This window comes from Patella vulgata, chromosome 1 (genome assembly GCF_932274485.2).
Source record: "Patella vulgata chromosome 1, xgPatVulg1.2, whole genome shotgun sequence".
NCBI lineage: Eukaryota > Metazoa > Mollusca > Gastropoda > Patellidae > Patella > Patella vulgata.
In genome coordinates this window covers 24,173,264-24,187,270 of record NC_065879.2, presented here as the reverse complement: position 1 = coordinate 24,187,270, position 14,007 = coordinate 24,173,264, and the positions used below count along the sequence as shown (strand labels likewise).

The 14,007-nt window shown below is 38.0% G+C and overlaps 1 long non-coding RNA gene across 1 annotated transcript; it reads right to left on the bottom strand.

Annotated features, from left to right (window-relative positions):
- Positions 1 to 8,279: 8,279 nt before the first annotated feature.
- On the bottom strand, positions 8,280 to 13,726 carry LOC126829921 (uncharacterized). The gene is made up of 3 exons (XR_007683588.2): positions 13,596 to 13,726; positions 9,702 to 9,831; positions 8,280 to 8,525 (listed from the first exon to the last, which is right to left on the bottom strand). It is a non-coding gene; the product is annotated as an uncharacterized LOC126829921 (long non-coding RNA).
- Between the last annotated feature and the right edge of the window lie 281 nt (positions 13,727 to 14,007).

Genomic DNA, 14,007 nt, shown 5'->3' with positions numbered 1-14,007 from the left:
AACCAAGGATTTAATAAAAGCAAATGGTAAGATAACCCCCACCAAACCCATCTCCCCAAAAGGGTGTGTTTACCAAGTCATCTGCAGCTGTGGGGAATCATACATTGGAGAATCGAAGAGGCCCTTAGACATCAGAATTAAAGAACACATGTCGAAAACACCCACTAACCAATCTGCCATTGCCGAACACCTATTTGAAAACCCGCGCCACCGAGTGAACTGGACTAACGTCAAAAGTTAGCTGTTAATTGCCACAACAAACGAAACCGAAGAACCAATGAAGCTATTAATATACGCAGGCATGAACCAAAACTAAACAGGGACCCAGGAATTTACATTCCAAGAGCGTATGATCGCATCATTAAAATGTAGTTTACATCGTCTCTGAACTATCCTTTAATTTTAATATTTGTATTGCTTTTAACTTTGTATATATTTAAATTGTTAGATAATTTCTGAGTATTTTGTAAGGATGTCTTTTCGTTTGCAAATCTAAACGTACCGCTATTTACAGGAATAAAGCCCGGCTCAGATCGGCGACTATCGTAGATTGCACTCAGATCGAATTCAGCAATGATCGCCGACCAGTTGCTATCGGTCGTACGATTGAACGCGAGCGCGCTCACATCGACACCGATACACCGACTTGTGGCGTCTTCACGAATAGATCATGTGACTCGTTCAAAATGGCGCCACACAGAATGCAGGTACGCGCACACAAATTTTCCCCATAAAAATACAAAACATGCCTAATTATTCCATAATCTCTCCATCTAATTAGCGAAATTATAGTGAGAAAGCAATTTAAATTACCTCGAGGGATTCACATTTTTGTTTATGATTCTATTTGATATGATTTATATTCGGTCGTCCATGAGGTCGCCATGTTGATTTTTTATTCGCCACTCTGATTGGCTAAAGTTTATAGCGCAGTCGGCAACCGATTGTAGAAACGCACACATCGACGATGACGAGTCGGCGACTGGTTCCGTCGCGTCGTAGAAGTAGAACATGTTCAACTCCTGCGACTCAGTCGCAAATCGTGAAAAACTGTCGCACGACGGTCGTAGCTAGATTCAGATCGACTAGAATCGGCGACGGAAATTGTGCGACGATCGCCGGCAGTCGCCGGAAAACCAGTCGGCGACCAGTTGAGTCGCGTCGTAAGGTCGATCTGAGCCCCCCTTTACAGTACTTCTACCCTAGCTGCAATATTTTAGCGGCGTCTTGTTTTGTCAACCGCTACAATCGATACACTCATACAGTGTGCTGTGAGGGAAATTTTGCCCGGACAGCGGCGCTACCGCCTATCAAATTCCAACTGCCAAGGGATCTTTTACGATCACTCGATTGTGTACACGAGATGTCTGTCTTTGCCAGCCCCTTCGTCAGGGCAAGACGGGAGAAATCAGTAGTGGAACCATTTCTACTTCGTGATAAGTATGCGTTGTACGGAAATTTAAGTTTATTCTTACAATGGGTTATTGAAGATATCGGTATCTTTCATAGTGTATGTATACAAATAGTTATAATATAGAATTGTAGTTTACTGAGTACGTTGTCGAGCCCACAAGACGTGTTTTTTGTCAAGAGAAAGAAAATTTAAAACAAATCGATCTTTAGGTTAGAAAAATTATTTGTATTTTGACCCTATAAATACAGTAATAATACAGGCATTTCGATTTGCGCGTTAGCATAGATATGTACGTAAAACTGTTAAAACATGTAGGGGGGGGGGGCAAAGCAGAGAGAGAGAGAGAGAGAGAGAGAGAGAAATGGGGTTTAACGTCCACTCGACACAAATTAGATCATTTCGGGACTAACACATGGTTCAATTTTATTTCAATAATTCGCTTGCGCGTAGGGTCTTTAGCAGTGGGAGGAAACCGGGGGACCCGGAGAAAACCCACGAGGTTGGACAGGCGACCCTACTCCTTGTCACGTACAACCGGGGATTCCAAACCCCGCCAGTTGACTCAATGACAGACCGTATGATACAGCGCAGCGCGCACGTGCTAACCATTCGGCCATCCACCCCCCTCCCCACCCCCAACTCAAAAGCAACTAGTTCCAGTTATTTGCAGGTGAGCTTATGTCGAACATATCAACAACTGAGGACAACTGAGAGCAACTGAATTCAGAGCGCTCATGTCGACTCAGAACTGATAGCGATAACACTTGACACGTGACTAATATTTCTTTCATCGCCTAATCAACAAAATGGCGAATACCTTAAAAGAAGCACCCCAAATATTAAGGCCACCAGCAGATTTCGTCAAAGTGCAAGAGTTGTTAACAGGGTTAGGGCACGTGATTGTTCCTGAGGATTGTGGGCTAGGGTTAGGGTTAGTGCTCACCATCAAGATTTGAAACGTGGGTGTCTTCGTTCGCTTCCATTTTGCTTAATTATAAAGTCACATGACACATGTTTCTTATTACGTGATGTTATTTCCATGGAAACGAGTTAAGGCCAGTTGTAAGAGCATTCATGTCGACGACAACTAATTGCCGCTAGTTGGTCTCAGACTAGCAATTATTGGCCCATTGACTTTAATGTTAAATGGTTCCAATCTTTATAGGCACAATGGGGACCACATCTGGCAATCTCACTTCCGACACAATGATTGCTCTGCAGAAAGACATTTTACACCCCTTATCACTCCGCTGCAATATCATCAGTATTACCCCAAACTGCTAAGAAATTGCAAATTTGACCCCTTGTTTTCCATTTCCAGACCAAAAAGTCAACCCAAAAATGCAGGAAGAGGGGAGACAAAAATTAAGGGAAAAAATGTCTATTTATAACTCGCAAGGGGAAATAATTACTAGTCCTAGTCCAATTGAAGCGAACTGCAGAAATTTAAACATGGGCAACTGACTAGAACTAGTTGCTTTGAGTTGTGAGAGGCGCTAAGGTCCCAAGTTCACAAAGCACTCTCATACTTAAAGTTAGGAATTTACTCAAAATTGTTCGCCTTATTTGAACTAAAATATAGCCGTTTTTTATAAAGCTTTTGTTGTTTTAATGTATCAAATACGTCAATACAATAAGAAACTACGTGCAATGTTTCGTGTTTATGGATGAAAGATATTTCTCATAAACAGTGATTAAAAGTTGAGTAAATTCTTAACTTAAGTCTTAGTGCACTGAATTTGTGACGTGGTTGCTGATTGATTTCGAGGGTGACCAACTGTTGCATTGTAAAAGAAAAAAAAAAACTCCTCAGAGTCAGTTAATCTTTTTTTTTCACATTATTTTGTGTATTAATGCATTTTATTGGTTTCAAGTTTCAGTAACAAGTGTTCTTCATTTCTGCGATGTTCAACTCCAGAAAGAAATGAAATATATCGGTAACGTTTACTAGACGGTCTGTCATGGTAGGACTTGTTCGGGTCACCCTGAAACGCCAGAGATACTGCCCAGCCTTAGATGATAATTCTCACTTAACACCAACCATGAACACTCTATGGGATAACCATCAACAAACCGGATGTTCAGTGGCGTCAGAGATTCTTCAGAAATTTCAGAAATTATCGACAAAAGATAACTTTACTCATGCAAGGCTCCCGATCACTCACAGACGACAGTTCTCATATAGATCCCACTGCGACTCTATAACTTCATTTTAAAATAATAAATGTCCAAATATATATTTCAGTTATTGATAATTGTGGTGTCTAATAAGTGTTTTTATAGTGTTTCTAATGGTGATTGTGTTACTATAATGATATGTGCAGGAGAACCGCACATTATGCAAAAAACAAAAAGCCGACAAGACAAACGAGCGGACAAGACAAATGTGCGGACAAAACAAACTACACAGACATTGCAAGAAATAAACAACAAATATCAAATGAAGTGAATGGATCAGGGGGCCAGCCGTTAGCATCCACTGCAAGGTACGGTCCTGGGGATATAATACAGGCTTCACTCAAAATGAAAAATAAATATGATTTACAAAAAAGACGTAAAATAAATAATACGACCGATCATGACAGTGGTCATCTCAATGAAATAGGGGCTATAATCCGAATGGAATGTACAACTCTGTGGACCTATTTAATTACCCGCAAAGCACAGTTATTAGGGTATGTTTGATATATATCGTTATTTTTATCTGTATAATATGCATTGCAGAAGTTTCCATTGTTCTTTACAACCTTCGATAAACTTCTAATAAGTTCTATATGGCAATTCTTCGAATTTTCAACTGTAAACGTATCCGCATCCGTATCCGCACCCGCATCCGTATCCGCGTTTTGCCGTTCAATTTACTTCAAACAGAAAACGCGAAAACGTCCGGCTTTCAAGGCTGAATTGTCTGTCTCTTATCTAATGACATTCAATTACTTTATTGAATTGTCAGGTATCCTCTTACAGTCCCATATAACAACTTTTGGTCTTCGAAGGAATTATTAGTGAGTAGAAATTCGGCCGTGTATCTGTTATCACTCGTCGCTTCAGTCAGTTATATAGAGCGGCGACTCATCTTTTCCTTTGGCGTTCGTCACTTCCGATACGGGAAACCTGTATTACTCAGCTATCGTAGCAATGATCTCTGTGTTAAAAATATATTTGGAATGTGTTTAACCAGCTCTTACGCATATGTGATAATGACTGGCACCAATATTGTCCTTTAACGGACGCAGTTGTTTTTGTGCGCAATACGTGCCGGATTCTATTTGAACCCTTTCTCTAAAAATGACTAAAGTATACCAGTACGTATTCACGCACGTATTTACAGATACGGATACGGATGATGTATGAACGGACCTTTACTGTATACCTACGAATACAAAAAAGCGAGTCTATATACAAAACATGTCAATCAATGTAGCTGCCATCTTAGATTTCCGCAATTTTGTATTTTCAAATCATAACGTTCATATCCTAAATGTACTCAGCGTCCCCCAAGACTTCCAAATCAGAATAGATAGAGTGAATAGTAATAAGACATTCGGTGAAATCACTACTTGTTTCCCCTTATTGTACCACCCTAAATTCACGGTGTATGTACAGGGAGGGGGTGGGGCAGAAAACGGGCTGGGTAACAATAACTTTTGAGGCGGGTCCCGATAAAATACATATAAGTATATGCTATTGGACTACCACGGCAGACAATTTCCACATTCGCTTGTAAACTGGAATGGTGACGGTGGTGAGATCAGCTTATTGTTTTAAACTTGCCTAGAGTTGGCGTATAAAAGGGAGATAACCTCATACTACAGTGTCGACGAATTTCAGATTTTTACAAATATTCCATCCAGGCTAATCAAGACGGGTATACGCCGTGCTATGGGGGACATTTTGAGGAGGGGGGGGGGTTGTATAATCTATGCCTGCTCCCTGGTCCTTTTACATTCCTTTGAAATAAAACATTGTTTACACAAAACATAAGCAAGGGCGCCATCAAACGTGATCTGTTAAACAGATTATTTAATACAGGTATACTGTATACCACCACCACACACACACACACACACACACACACCCTTTTTATTGTCTTATTTTAAATCACTTCTCTAATAAAAACTTTTCTCCGAAATAACACTGTTTACGATATTAACTTCATCAATTTAGCTGTCAATTTTCTATAAACTTTAATGGCATATTCTACATTTTATTTATCCTTATTTGGGGTTCTCGTAATTCTATGCTTACCCAACAACTAATCTGGACTGTCGGAACACTGTTATTTTTGTGTTTGCGGGATTTAAAGTACGATTCAAAAACGGCGCCGGGTGTGGACCGATCATTTCGAAAATTAAAATTTAACTACTGAGCTTTTATATACTAACTTTGCTTAACATGTTGGAACACATAAATATGCTACTGATTTGTCAATATATACTCAGCCAAATTAAAAATTTGACACTCGGGATTTTTGGGACTAGATTTTTAATATTTGGTTTAAGGCAACTGTTTTAGTGTTATGTTGTGCACAGACGACCTTGGCATCAACAGAAAGCAAGAATACGTCTCGCCAAAGTCCTTGACATTGATAACGTTCATGATGTCACAGTACCCCCAAAGTGAAATTCACAGACTTGGACAACAATCTGAATAAAGTGTTTAGTAACGGTTGTGGCCTCCTCTAGCGTCTCGTACTGCCACACAACGTCTTCTCGTGTATCTCAGAACATTAGTAAACACTACCCGAGGAAGACGTCGCCACTGCTCAGCAAGAGCATGTTGAAGGTTCTGCAACGTCAGTGGTGGATTCACTTGCTGACGAACACGTCGACCCAGTTCGTCCCAGATGTGTTCAATAGGATTAAGGTCGGGGCTAAGCGACAGCCAATCCAGGACTTGGACACCGGCATTTCTTAAAACAATTCTGGGTAGCAATTGCTGTATGGGGTCGAGCATTGTCTTGTTGAAACGTTAGTCCAGGCCCATGTCTCTGCATAAACGGAAGAAGAACAGGTTGCAAAATCTGATCCCTGTACTGGACAGCATTTAAGTTCCCTTGGAAAACAAGAGGAGAACGTCCATGTGCACAAAAAGAACCCCAAACCATGACGCTGCCGCCATCAAATCGGTCAACTTCTCTGACGCATACTTGAGCGTAACGTTCACCTCGTCTGCGGTACACTCGGACCCTGCCATCGGAAAATCTCAAAGTGAATCGAGATTCGTCACTAAAGACAACCGAATTCCACTGTCTTTGAGTAAATCTTATGTGTCTTGTGGCCCACACAAGTCGGTTACGGCGATGAAGAGGTGTCAATATTGGTCCATTATAGGGCCTCCGAGCTCGAAGACCAGCAGCCTGCAAGCGATTTCGAACAGTTTGTGCAGTTACCCTTCCACCAAACATCTCTCTACTTGTGGAGGTTGCAGTGACAAATCTGTTTCTAAGATGACGTAATCGTATTGCTTGATCTTCCTGGAGTGACGTCACACGTGGCGCTCCCGCCCTTGGGCGGTCTGCAATAGTTCCAGTTTGACGCACTCTCATTCTAAGATTAATTATTGTCTGGCGTGAACAATTAAAGGCTCTTGCAACAGTGACCACAGACTGACCAGCATAGAGCCTACCTATAGCAAGTAGACGTTCTACATTTGAAAGGCGCGGCATTTTCTAACAAAGATGAAAATAACAATTTTAATTTGTTTTTCCAGTTCAAGTTACGTGCGCGTGTTCAGTTTAAGCAAACTTGCATCGATTGACCTCACGAGTTTGTGTTTGTACGTGTTTTTCAGGTTTTTCATCTTTATATGCTCAAAAGTCACGTACGTGACTTTACAATTTTATGAAATTAAAGGCTTCTTACTACTTACTATTGTTAGAAACACTTTAAAATTTATTTGACTTACCAGAAAAAAAAATTGTTGAAATTCATCAGTGTCAAGTTTTTAATTTGGCTGAGTATATTATTTTGTATAAAATATTATAAAATCTCAAAAGGAACAATCAACATGTCCTTTATTATATAAAAACGTCGAAAGTATATTTGTATATATCAAGATTCAAAGAGCTAGGAATTTTTTTATTTGGCTATATGTCGGCTCGGGGTTCTTTCTATTCTTAAATCTCTTTGCAGGGAATGATAGGTGTTACCACATATCGGTAAGAAATCAAAACTGTGCCGCGGACAATATTGTGTCAACATATGAAACGGGAATAAAAATATCACAAACAACAAATTGCACTTTTTTTTAGTCCACTTTGCTATGCTTTTTTCTATGAAAAATCGCAAGAAATGGTCCCAAATATTTTGTCAATTAACTTTTTACTTGTTTGTCATTATATTATATAAAATGATATAAATTGTATATCAAGCTTCAAAGAGCTAGAATAATTTTTTTTGGGGCTGGTAACGCTCAGGGTTCCTTCTTTCCTTATATCTTTGTCGGGAATGTCGTCAATAAGAATATCAAAAACATTTTAGATGTAACAAATTGCGTGTTTAGTTCACTGTGGGTTTATTCTGGTAAATAAGAAAACGGTCCAAAATCATTTTGCTTCGTTTGCTCCCACCCTCTTTCAAAATTCCCGTATCCGCCCCTGGTATAGTCGTCCGGGTGGGACGAAAAACCGAAGTCCCGTGTACACATTGGCGTACATGTAAAAGAACCATTGGCTGTTGGAATTCGAAATAAGAGTAGGCCGTAGCGCCGTTGTACGGGTAAAATTTCCCTTATAGAACACTGCGTGACGTATGTCCGTCTTCAATTCATTAGAACAGTCGGTGCAGAATAGTGGGACGTTAGACCCCATTTCATTTCACTTGGGCTGTTTTCAATTTATCTTAAATATGCAACAAAGAAGGACAACTGTGTTCACATTTTATTGAAATACAAAGTTAATATTTTTACAGATGGATCTATAGTTAATATAACTGGTTCTATATAACTAATTGCGTGTATCTTATTTGTTCTCTAGGCTTATCAGGGGCACCTTTCACGACGACAAGGGACAGAGTAATTTGCTCTTAGGACAAATTGGTAACAACAGTTTTCTAGTCTTTTCTGAATACACCCTTCTGGTGTGTAAGCTTTCCCTGCGTTATATCCAATTCTGTAAAAAAAAAACATGACATAAGTTAAAAAAATAAAACAGGGGATACCTTTCTAAATATACAGTAGGCCTATTACTCCCTTAACACACATAGCCCACTTATTTTTCTTGTACACACAAATGTGTTTTAGTTGATTACCTGCAGCATATGTATTGTGAATCAACCCCAGGTCCGTTTTATTCATTGGTGAAACATATACCAGATGAATAAAATTGAACTCTTGTTTAGTTACGTACCGGTCACTTTGTTTACCTTTAATAAATTCTTAATGACCCCTAGGATTTCATTGCATCATAAAACGAACTATTACATCTCGTACTCGTAGTCCAATTAATAGACTACAAAATCATGTAGGATTTATTAAGAAGTGATCAAAAATAAAGTAATAAAAAGATATGCCACTTATACCCCAACCCTTTTTATTTCACTTTTTTAGAGTTGTGACAGTTTTGGGATATGGTTAATAGTGGAACCTTTTTTTAAAATTGATGCTTGTGTTATGACCACAGGGCTCCTGTCCACATGGCCCACTCTTTCGTAACTCACAAGGGTGTAAAATTACAGGTTAACTGGAACCAGAGAATTATATTTATGATATAAAACATGATAACAGTTCATCCCCATCTTTATGTATTGTTTAATGGTCGAGAGCGAGACATTAAGTAATATATTGTAACAACATGAGGGCCGTGAGGCCCGAATGTTTTTACAATATATTACGCAATGTCTTAAGCTCGAGACCATTAAACAACTTAAAATACAGACACTTGCACGTGCTTTGCAATGAAATACGTCAAGTTACGCTTGGTACATTGCCCGTACGATTATTTGAAATAATGGTACTCCAACATCAAAGTATGACGTCACATCTGTATTTTAATAGTTCGATGGAAGCGGACGTAAAATACAACTCACACACAGATACCGTAACAAAAAATGTAAACCAGGACTAAACTATGCAAGGCGTGCCGACTTGACATCGCTACACTTGGCATCCACCCAGCCATATACTGCACATCGCGATCTACTTTATTGCGGTGGTATGCACGTGTCTAACATGAAATGATTTTAAAATTTTCATGTAATTCCGCCCCTCTACTATAGTGAAATATCTCAAGACTGCTAAATTCTGCAATGCTACTATAACATATAAAGATATGTTGCCAATTACTTACCCACAACAAGTCAAACTAGTTGAACTACATGTGCATATTTCACATGTTACTAAATCTACTGTTTGCTCATCTATCTCCCACTTTTTTGTTCCTAATTCGCAGTAATCGACTGGACTCATTGTTTTTATATCTAAAATAAAAACACATTATTCCAATATTTCAGAATAAAAACATACATCACACAAGATACACATATTAATAGATAAATAAGATTTTATTGTATCATTGCATCCACCAAGGACAGCATACACAGTTTAAACAAAAGTTGATCATGATTATAATATAGCATCTGGGGTGATGCAATTTGATATAATCTATAAGCATTAAAAGATGGTCTGTATAATGAAAATCAGTATAGAGCTAAAACGAAAATTATCTAAACTAGCTGGAAAGTAAACAAACTATTTCTACCGTAAATTTTAGTATAATAAACATATTGTATTGAACAGGGGTGTTGCTTAACGGGTAACCTGACTAGCATTTTCGTTTGGAGGATTTAAAACAGTAATCATATTACATGAGATGTGCGGTTGCTTTTGAAAATTGGCGTAAATTTAGAATTTCTAAGATTGTTATATTTATTACAGTCAAATATGAAATGGTATTTTGTTTATTATTATTACATTGTTTACATAAACGTGCATGTGGCGGAATATTTTTATAACGACCACTCTCTATCTCGAGATGGTGTGTGCTAAGCCTAATCGAAGTCTGCGCAACTTTATGGGCCTTCGATTTAACGGAGTGCAGATAGAACGGTATCGCATAAAAATCTGGCTTAATCTTCCCATACGTCAGAAGTTTATGGATCGATTGTGAATTTTCTTGTTGATCAGTAACTATTAGGAAAAGATCGACAAGTTTCTTTTCGGTGGCAGATTTTAGGTCATTTTGTTCAAGTTCAAAATATCTGGTTAAAACCCCTATGCTATGACAATACGATTGTCTTGAACCAGCAGTTTTACAAGAAAGTTCATAATCCGTTACAAATGACGCGTCAAGGGGTTTGTTTTTATCATCCGATAAGAATCTTTTGAAGTAAAGAAGCGTGCGCTGATATATGTCCAGAGATAGTAGATGATTACCACATTCAGCTAGACATCCCATGTTACTGGCATATTTAAAATGGATTTACAAGATCGTACTTCTATTTTCTTCAAATTTATCCCATCTGTCAATCTTAATTATGTTTTTGTTTTTGATAACGTATGAAACCCAAATCTCTGCCCCATAAAGGGCTATCTGCTTAACAATAGAATGATAAAGTTTTATCATTACTGTAGAGGCCAGGGATTCAGTACAGCATAGTTTCTGTCTTATCGCATACCACGCTCGTCGGGCTTTTTTCATTTGGTCACAAAATGCTGTTTTAAAGCTAGAAGTACTAGTAATCGTTAATTATTTTTGAGTTTAAATTCTTCAAAATAAAATTTATATACACACTTTTGCTTTTTACTTGTTTTAGAATTAAGGAACGTCATTATTTTTTGTTTTATTCGGATTAAGTTTCAGTTGCCAATCCGAAAAGAACTCAGATAAATTATTTAATTGATTCTGTAGGTTAGCCTCATTGGAAGACAATAAAACTAAATCATCCGCAAACATAAGATGAGTTAACAGTTTACCATTAAGCAGCGGGGTGCTAGCTGATATTTGAAGGTACTTTGGTAGATCATTAACATATATTAAACAGGGTTGGGCTCATGTTAAAACCCTGCTTGACACCAACCGTCGAAGAAATTACCTTGGATAATTTATCATTAGATTTTATCTTATAAGTTGTTTTATGACACACAGATTGTATAATATTATATACATTACCGTTTATATTATGTTTAACTAATTTGTAGAAAAGGCCAATTCGCTATACTGAATCAAATGCTTTTTTGAAATATTAAAGACGAGACTATAGATATAACACTGAAATCAAGACCGCCCCCCACCACACACACACACACACAAACACACACCTACTACCACCGCCACTCCCCCACCCCCCATAAAAACATTTGAAGTACCTTCGGGGAGGGGGGCGTCACATAACCGCCACACAAGATAAATGCATTAAAGCCAAGATTGTAGATCCCAGAGAAGATAATACCATTGAAATTAAGAATCCAAAGAAAAAAGACACGTAACCGCGTAATGTACTGTATATGTACAGAATTGAAGACCTTAATTCATCCACGTATTACCTCAAGGCAACAATGTCGGGCGTCCTTTATTGGACCAAAATTAATCTTTACTTGTTTTGTAATAATTATGATCTTTAGGCCTGAGATGTTATCTAAATTATTAATTAGACATTAATTAACTTATCCAGACCATAATCAACCCCCGGTGTCATCGCTAGCCTGCGATGTTTATTGGATTAGGTTCCGATTTGCTGTTCGACTTCCATTCATGATTTAATCATGAACTGGATAATCGAGACTATGTTTTTTTTTATCGTACCGACTTTAGTAATGATGATCGGGGCTAGGCCGAAAATAAAATCGGTAAAATCTCGGTTCAGAGTGGATCAATTTGACTGATATTTTCAGCAAATTTCCTTTACATTATCTAGTTTTTAACTATTATAGTGAGAACTGCCAGCTCTTTATCTAATCTCCCATAATGTATCTTTAATTACTGCTTGATTGTGGCTATTATTTTAGATTTAAAGTATTTGTGGACTATCTCTGCCCAACCTCAATCCCAAAATAAATAGATAACATTTATATGTTACTTGTACGTTTATCTTTTTATAAAGTATCTAGCAATCAAATTGCTTATCACTCTACTCACCCTAAGCAGAAAGTGCCCATTAACATCCTACTGTTCTATCTAGTCGTTCGGATGGGACGAAAAACCGAGATCTCGTGTACACATTGGCGTGCACGTAAAAGATCCCTTGGCAGTTGGAATTCGATATAAAAGTAGGCCGTAGCGCCACTGTCCGGACGAAATTTTCCTCATAGCACATTGTATGGCGTATGCCCTTCTTCATTTGCCCAGTCAGAGCAGAACAATAGAACGTTAAACCCCATTTCATTTCATTTCATTTTCAATCACATAACATTATATGTCGTTATTTGAACGTTCCTGGTGATAATACGTTATTTTGTTTATTAGAAACTATATTAAAACTTATATACTTTTTATAAACAAAAACATTTTGGGGACAGACCACGTTTATTTAAACTACGTCTTAGTTTATCAAGCAGGGTACTTCTCTGCATCAATGAAGACGCGGTAAATTTTGCCCAGACAGCGGCTCCACGGCCTACTTTTATTTAAAATTCCAACTGACAAAGGTACCATTACGTGGGGAAGCCATGCTGGACGCAGACCTTCTCGTTAGTGAACCAGCGATACAGTTAATCCTAATTTTTGGCAAAGTCAGGGAGATTTGAAATTGGGGTGTGGGCAAGAAAAAGCCTTAGCGTATTCCGCAAAAGAAACTTGCATAGAAACATCCTAAGAAAAAGGGATTTAAATTTTAAATATTTTTTATTATAGCAAAGCTAGCATAGTGTATTCTCAATTACGATATATATATATTGAAAGCATGCATTAGAATACATATCAACATATAAAACTGACTCTCTTCTGAAATATAGACTCCTAATTTTACGGGCCGTTAGCTGCAAATTTAAGCAAACGATCATTTCAATCCTATCTGTGTAATTCTCAGGTGTAGCAAGCAAAAACAAATACTGAATAATTGCTCCCTCGTCTCGTCGGGATTAGGCTTCCATACTTAACCGAAGAATGCTTGCTCATGCGCAGTGATTGACTTTCGAGGCGACAAGTCGCGGCACGACAAAGCGAAGTGTAATTTGTCCGACTTGTCGTGTTGTGAATAAGTCAAAGGTGAAATCAGAAATAACAACAACAAAATGTATACTTTACCAAATAGTCTGACTATTTCTCTGGCGTAACAGTAGGCGTGGCAGTAAGGAAGTACAGTCGCTAAAAATGCCACTAAAGCAACAGTCAACGATTTCATCTTGATAATCTTGATAAAATAAACAAAATGAACAGTTATAATATTTATGTATTTCAAATACCACGTCGTGGCATATATTTACACCATAATTATGCATACTTAATTCAAGGGATATTGCGGAGAGAAATATTTTCACCATAATTTTATGCATACTTAATTCAAATGATATTACGGAGAGTGAGAGAAAGAGAGAGAGAGAGAGAGAGAGAGAGAGAGGAGTAAACAAAACCTAGAGAAAATCCACGAGGTTAACCATGCGACAAAACTGAAACCATAACAATATTCGGTGCATATGACTATTCGCATGTCCACTGT